The sequence below is a fragment of the Patiria miniata genome, unplaced genomic scaffold (genome assembly GCF_015706575.1).
Source record: "Patiria miniata isolate m_02_andy unplaced genomic scaffold, ASM1570657v1 HiC_scaffold_14, whole genome shotgun sequence".
NCBI classification, from domain to species: Eukaryota; Metazoa; Echinodermata; class Asteroidea; order Valvatida; family Asterinidae; genus Patiria; species Patiria miniata.
Genome location: NW_024037052.1, coordinates 851,400 through 859,683, shown reverse-complemented (window position 1 = coordinate 859,683; position 8,284 = coordinate 851,400). Strand labels below are relative to the sequence as shown.

Here is an 8,284-nt window from a genome sequence, read left to right as displayed (position 1 = left end):
AAACTTGTGTCACCGGCGGTGGAAGCTACCCTGCCTGGGTCTTTGGTCTGAAATTGGGATCATATCTCCAGCTTGGGATGGAGATATGTCCTCTTTGCAGGTCTTAGCCCCAGGACGACCGTTGTGAAAGTGTGTGTGGTGGGTGCCGGCTGTTTTGTTGCGTTTCTGTTCATGTCTGTCTGTTTCGTCTCCCTATTTGTCCGGGCCCACTGTGTTCACCCCTTGTTTCAGTTCCGTTCGTCTTCGTTGAATGTTCAAAGATGCAGAGTTTGACATTTCACTAACACTTTTTGTTTCTTCCCAGTTTTCTCTTTTCTGTTGTGCAGATTGAAGATGAAGGGCACAGAAGTAAGGTCGTCCAAGTGCAGCATTCATCTCCCACAGGTAAATGAGTAATGTTTCTCCTTGCAAAACGTCTCTGTTTGATGCGCTTCCTTGCATTTGAATGGGCTTGCTGGATTTTAACGTGGAGGTAGACCTTGGGTATATCTTTGGAGTTTGAGATGGCAAGTTGGACATACAGTACTTGTTGATAAAATGGAAATGTATGGAGGTTTGATGACAGGACGTGATGTCAGAAAATTTGGATATTGAATTTACAATGTATACTTGCTCTTTTTTTCTGCCACAGGGAGCTTTTGAATGCTGCGAAGAGAGAAGACGCCGGTTTTCATCGAAGTTTTGTTTTAAGTAACTGTAACCTTTTTTCCGTGTGACGTCTATCGGGGAGGGAAGGGGGGGGGGTAAGGGGGAGGTGAAAACTTGTGTCACGGCGGTGGAAGCTACCCCTGCCTGGGTCTTTGGTCTGAAATTGGGATCATATCTCCAGCTTGGGATGGAGATATGTCCTCTTTGCAGGTCTTAGCCCCAGGACGACCGTTGTGAAAGTGTGTGTGGTGGGTTGCCGGCTGTTTTGTTGCGTTCTGTTCATGTCTGTCTGTTTCGTCTCCCTATTGTCCGGGCCCACTGTGTTCACCCCTTGTTTCAGTTCCGTTCGTCTTCGTTGAATGTTCAAAGATGCAGAGTTTTGACATTTCACTAACACTTTTTGTTTCTTCCCAGTTTTCTCTTTTCTGTGTGTGCAGATTGAAGATGAAGGGCACAGAAGTAAGGTCGTCCAAGTGCAGCATTCATCTCCCACAGGTAAATGAGTAATGTTTCTCCTTGCAAAACGTCTCTGTTTTGATGCGCTTCCTTGCATTTGAATGGGCTTGCTGGATTTTAACGTGGAGGTAGACCTTGGGGTATATCTTTGGAGTTTGAGATGGCAAGTTGGACATACAGTACTTGTTGATAAAATGGAAATGTATTGGAGGTTTGATGACAGGACGTGATGTCAGAAAATTGGGATATTGAATTTACAATGTATACTTGCTCTTTTTTTCTGCCACAGGGAGCTTTTGAATGCTGCGAAGAGAGAAGACGCCGGTTTTCATCGAAGTTTTTGTTAAGTAACTGTAACCTTTTTTCCGTGTGACGTCTATCGGGGAGGGAAGGGGGGGGGTAAGGGGAGGTGAAACTTGTGTCACCGGCGGTGGAAGCTACCCCTGCCTGGGTCTTTGGTCTGAAATTGGGATCATATCTCCAGCTTGGGATGGAGATATGTCCTCTTTGCAGATCTTAGCCCCAGGACGACCGTTGTGAAAGTGTGTGTGGTGGGTTGCCGGCTGTTTTGTTGCGTTCTGTTCATGTCTGTCTGTTTCGTCTCCCTATTTGTCCGGGCCCACTGTGTTCACCCCTTGTTTCAGTTCCGTTCGTCTTCGTTGAATGTTCAAAGATGCAGAGTTTTGACATTTCACTAACACTTTTTGTTTCTTCCCAGTTTTCTCTTTTCTGTGTGTGCAGATTGAAGATGAAGGGCACAGAAGTAAGGTCGTCCAAGTGCAGCATTCATCTCCCACAGGTAAATGAGTAATGTTTCTCCTTGCAAAACGTCTCTGTTTTGATGCGCTTCCTTGCATTTGAATGGGCTTGCTGGATTTTAACGTGGAGGTAGACCTTGGGTATATCTTTGGAGTTTGAGATGGCAAGTTGGACATACAGTACTTGTTGATAAAATGGAAATGTATTGGAGGTTTGATGACAGGACGTGATGTCAGAAAATTTGGATATTGAATTTACAATGTATACTTGCTCTTTTTTTCTGCCACAGGGAGCTTTTGAATGCTGCGAAGAGAGAAGACGCCGGTTTTCATCGAAGTTTTTGTTAAGTAACTGTAACCTTTTTTCCGTGTGACGTCTATCGGGGAGGGAAGGGGTGGGGGGGGGGGTAAGGGGGAGGTGCAACTTGTGTCACCGGCGGTGGAAGCTACCCCTGCCTGGGTCTTTGGTCTGAAATTGGGATCATATCTCCAGCTTGGGATGGAGATACTTTATACCATCTTGCTCACAGCCATTTTGAATTCACGTTCGTGTTTGTAGAACATAATGAAATTAGATGGATTGCATTTTGAAAGTGTACTCTAAATGCAACGTGCAAGTGCTACATACATGTACGCAAGCAAGTTAAGCGCATTATGACGGTTAAAAAACGTCACGGCAAAAATCAGCTGCAGCAGATATGCGCACACATTTTCGCAGAGCAAATGAAACACTCAATTTACTGTGCATTTCAGTTTGAGTGTATCGGCTTTGATAGCACACCTGTATGGAATACAAACGCAGATACAAATAGCCGTACAAAAGTTTGAGTTTTCCATAGGTTTGTGCACAAACATGGATGCGCCCATCAGCCATCACTTTGTACATCGAGTCAGCACTCTAGTAATTCAGTGTAGCTCTATGGCAGTAATGTAGTTTCTTCCTAATTGCTTCTTGAAATACGTGTTTTTGTGTTTGTGCATTGGTCATGTATTTTTGTAATACAGAGGATTTCATGTGGAAAATGTTGTTGCATTTTACCTGAATGCTATTAAAATGCATGTACATGTACATTTCCAGGTTTTGTTTATGCACTTGGAAACATGCCCAATTGCCTGAGAATTGCAATATGAAATTTTGGAACAAAAAGTAATCTTTTTAACAATAATTTTCTTTGCATTTCTGCCTGTACACAGACCCTGGAAATCAACGCCACAATTAATGCCCCTCCCCAGAAAGAACCGCACCGGCAGCAACCCCGTCAGTTCAGTCTTCAGCACACGACGCAACAAAGTCACCCAACCTACCTTAGACCTTCAGCACCGCAGGCAATATCGACACCTCGGACTCATGATGTGGTCAATTCCACGCTGGTGTAACAAGCCATTAAGCCTCAGGCATGTGCACTGGCTCTTCATGAGCCCAGTCTCTTAAACATCTCACCCATAGATTGTGTCAGCTGATGGTATTGTACAAATTGCAACATGATCAGAGAAATAGTAGTGGCAAGTTACACTGAGTGAGAGGAGGTAGTTTGAAATCACTGGTGCCAAGGTGGGCTGATGTGGACTACCATACCTCCTAACGTGGACAAGTAATACACTACTTACCCGAAATGAACCATGTTGTATTTGTTCTGTTACACCCATACATAATTCATTAGTTCCATTGGAAGAAATTCATTGGAATTCCATGGAACATCCCTCCCATGAAATGCGTATATACTGTCATTCTTGAAGGTTGCAGTGTGGTACCACTAGCAACCCGACTTGCATGTGCAATTGTTGCATAGCTCAGGGTTTCAGAGCTAATTATGGGGTACTTCTGTCCTGGTAGCACTGACTGGTTTACGTGCCTCATGCGTGTGCCGTGTGTGCAGGGTAGCTGCTTTTGCTTCCCAGACAAACCTATGCAAGTATGAATAATGCTTTAAGCTTCACTTGTTGTTACTGTACTACCTATTGTCCAAAAGACTAGTCCATGACCCAAAGTGCTAAAAGCACAGCAACTAAAGAACTACATCACTGCAACTGGAGGTCTGTGTTGATGTGGGTGCTCTTGCAGACCATTTCTTGATAGCGCAACACCAGTGTGAACATTTTGTCAAGGGGAAGATTGCAGAAGTGCAATAACAAGTGAATTTCAGTACACACAAATTGAATAAATATTGTCTTGCATTAGGAGTATATAATCAGCTGTCCGGTGTATCTGTAGGTGAGGTGTTTATACAAAGTAAATATTGACTGTTCTAACGTGTGGTACAGTAAAAAGAGTTTCACTTAGTGATCCGTGGAGTGCTATATTTTCCCTCCACTCTTCCTTGAGAATATACTTACAATATGGTATGGATCACCTTGCAATGGTATCGTTTGATTGTACCACTCATTGCAGTCAATATTAGCATACATTGTACTTAAAAGGCAGTGGTGTAGTCAAGTACATTTCCATGAGTACGAAATGTACTGGAGTATGAGTATGAGTACTGCAACACTGCTAGAAGGCATATGAAGTGTGACTCATGAGAATGTGGAGGTGCACATTGATCTATGCAAGACAAAGCTTTGCTTACTGCATTTATTCTAGCTTTATATGAACATCTTCCATATGCCCAGTGACATCTGAAACATTTTTGTCATTGACCTGACCAATCACATTGCTTTATGACTATAACAATGAACAAGTAAGGGCGTTGTTTTCTTCTCTTGCTTTTGCAAAGTTTAAGGAAAACAAGACAAGTCCCTGCATGCTTGATTGATGCGGCATGATTGTCAACATCTGACATGGTTTCTGCACATCCACGTACTCTGGTTCATATTTAACTTATGTAACTTCTTGGAAGCTTCCATCCTATTGTTCATTTGTGTCTCGGTAAACAGTCAAAATGTGGTATTAAGCGCATTCAGTTTTGCTGTTGAACCACTGTTATTAACACATTGAACCCAACTTTTTCAACAACTCAGAATATAGTATAGGTAGATTTTTCTTAAGGACATTAATATCCATGATATATATACGTATATATTTTTAAGAAGGGGCTAAAGTCCAGCACTTTTTGAGTGAGAAAGCTAGAATTGTTTTGCTTGTATCCTATTGTGTATAGCTATCCAGAGATAAGTTGTGTCTAGTTTCTGTGCTGTTATAGTTTGGTTTTCGTATATGGCACATGATGTAGGGTTTGATATTTACTTTGCTAGCTTGTGATTTGCAACTTTGCCACAAACATTTAAGATAAATATAAAGATCATAAAATGATCACTTTTTTGTTATTAATTTCATTAATCAGAAATACAGGTGGAATGTAGGTTAGCTATACACATCAATCATATTGACAAATATGTTGGTTTGTATAAAAAAAAAGGCCTCCTGTTTAAACGATATACTTAAAGTCTTTATTAGTTTAATTGTGTTGGACAATATATTTCAAATGATGTTTATTATATAAAAAAGTGATCACATAGGGAAATGGTTTCAGTAAATTATGTTTAAAAGAAATCATTTCTGCTATGCAAAATGTAAAAAAAAGGTTTAAATATTGTATGGTTTTACTTGTTTATGTATATTCATTTACTTTTACAAAATTGTGCAATTTATGAATTAATAACTGAGCTTTCAGACATTTGAGATGGAAAAAGTCAACATTGATACTAAAGGACCTAAGACAAGAAATGGGAAAATGGGGGGGGGCGGAGCGTTTGTTGAATTCTTTATTTCAGTTATGCTGGTAGCTTTATTTATTTGACATGGTCCTACAGAAACTGCAATTGTTGCAATAAAGTAGTCCAAGTTATTCTTTTGCTAACTGCGAAAACTGTAAACTAATGAATGTACACATGTTTTTGTGAGAATAGATTTGGTTTATTGTAACAATGTATGGTTATATTTTGTACAAATTATCCTACTTCCCATGCATGGATGCTGTGATTATGTTCAGTAATTTAGTTGTTTTAAGTCTATTTTCTTCGGTCAAGATAGAGGTTCTGAGTACAAACAATGTGCTTTTTAAAAATGAACGAGTGATTGTTTGAATTATTGTCTGGTACAATTTATGTTGCACATTGTGACTTGCTTTTCACAGAGTGCATGTACATGTAATATATGAATTCTGTAACGTATGTACTACTAGTATGTTATGTCCAGTGGCCCTAAGAGTGAAATAACATTATGTGAGACTTGCACTTGTGCGTTTAATATCTCCATTATTTAAGTTGTCATTGAGACTCAACTAGAAAAGACTCGAGTTGAAATCGTAATCTTTTCAATGAGGGAATAAATGTGTGTGCTTGTTGGTCGATATTAAACACTGTTCAACACCGGCTTGGAGTCTGGATGATGATACTGACCGGAGCCAAAGGCAAGGGTCGTTATCAGCATCCAGACTCAACCGGTCTTAAACAAAGTGTAGAATACCGGCCAAGCACATATTTATTTCCATTCATAAATACCTCTTCGGTCAAAAAATCTAAACTTTTGGTCCAAAAGTCAAAGGAAGTTAAAACTTATAGATTTCTTACAATTTTGTTCAACAATTTTACTACACTTTTTTTTCTCGAAACGCCCATCTAGCTATTTCATGTTATGTCCCTTTACATGGGTCAACTGTCGTAGGTCAACCAGCCCTAGTGTCAACATATCTAAACTCAACTTTGATTGGCTGGCCCGTGGGGTCGCATACAATTTGCATGTTCGGATATATCAGACATTCGTAGTGAGGCTCTGTAAACATGATCGTTTGATCCTCGGACTACCCAGGAGGCTAGTTTTACCACTCAACTTGAAGCAGCTGATATTTGTATAATTAAGAGCTCAATGGTAGTTGCCCCAGTCTAGTCTTGGGAAGGTCTATGTACATTGTTTCAAGTTGAAGCTCATGAGATTGATCAGTTGACATTCATGACATTGAATTGTATAGATTAGGGATAGGCAATGTGGCAATATTTATGAGGTTGGTACCTAGACAGGCTTGTAGGGGCATCAAGGTCTGCATATGCAAACCGCCCCCCCCCCCCCCACACACACACACACACACAAAGAAATAAAATCCACATTTTTGCTGAATATTTTTGTGAAGTAATTTGGCTCATCTATTACTTTCACCACTGCCTTTAAAAGATTACCTGCAACCATGATGCTTCAACTGAATAAAAATGACATAATAGTGCCATCCAGAGACTAATGTAATCAAGCCCCCCCCCCTTCCTTGAGTTTGTCAAACTGCAAGTCTTACCCAATTATATGTTGGTCTGGTGTCTTTACCCCCCCCCCCCCCTCGTGCATACATGCCTGGTATTGGCTCAACTGTGGCTTCTATTAGTGATTTCTTGATTGGTCAAAACATTCAACACGGTGGCACTGTGTGTAACAAACTAACAGACATGTATGTTGTACATATGTGCTTATCTTCAACCAAATTTGAATTCTTATACTGATAGGTTGATACATGAAACAGGCATGCAACTCAAAATTTACAAGAAAAGGAGGAAATTCCAAACCACACAAGCCTTTGTACAGTATTTTTCAAAAATTGTAATGGCATTCATGAGAAGAAAAGAAAGAAGGAAATCAGCAGATCCAAGGAAAAATTGCATGCCTGATGGCAACAACAGTGTTATTATCCCATAATGGGCCACACTGCACCACACAACGCAAGACGCTTGCTGCACGTACGTATGTGGTAGATGAAAGCTGAAACGTGACGACAGCGTGCACGTAGCTGTGCATGAAGTGTGCTGGAAGATGAATTGTTAAACCCACTCACACTCATGGAACACACAAAATAAAGCGCTTGAATGCCAATCACAAATTTGTTCTGAAAGCTTGCATAGATCCTTTTAATATTCTACATTTAATTCCAAAATCCTTCACCATAAAAATAAAGTCCTTAAAATAGCCAACTTATTTTAAAAAGTATTTCACTGCAAAAATTCCAAAAGATATTAACAGTTGCATAAAATAATCTCTCTGTTCAATCCTTACTGCCAAGCATATCAATAGGGCTCACTCAATGACGGTCATCTCTTGATTGCTTATTTTACGCAATCAAGCACGCATTGCGCAGTGTTAAAAATGTTCCAAACACACGCGCTTCTTGCTTGAAATGTGTTTGAAATACGACACAGCCGATGTGCGTTATTCAGTTGATGCTCAAAATGTTGATGCATGTGGCTGGTCTGTAGGAAATGACGTCATTTGAATGAGACCTATTGATATGGGACACCAATATAAGATTGTATGGTAGAATACATGTGACTTCATTGCATACACTACTTTGTACATCTCTCCTACATTAGAACAACATGCAGGACATGACCCCAATACATGTACTTTTTGTGCATAGTTAATTGGAATAACAAGCTTGACACAAATGTTTGGAACAACAAATGGGTATTGAAGGACAACTTGCAAACTAGATGGTGAGAAGAGGGCA

General features: G+C 40.2%; 1 long non-coding RNA gene across 1 annotated transcript in view; it reads left to right on the top strand.

Moving 5' to 3' along the window:
• The window catches only part of LOC119721843, a 7,586-nt gene extending 1,551 nt beyond the window's left edge, over nt 1-6,035 (top strand). Inside the window, exon 2 of the long non-coding RNA XR_005270314.1 lies at nt 3,057-6,035. This is a non-coding gene — a long non-coding RNA (uncharacterized LOC119721843). The remainder of the gene's footprint in view (nt 1-3,056) is intronic.
• Nucleotides 6,036-8,284: the final 2,249 nt, after the last annotated feature.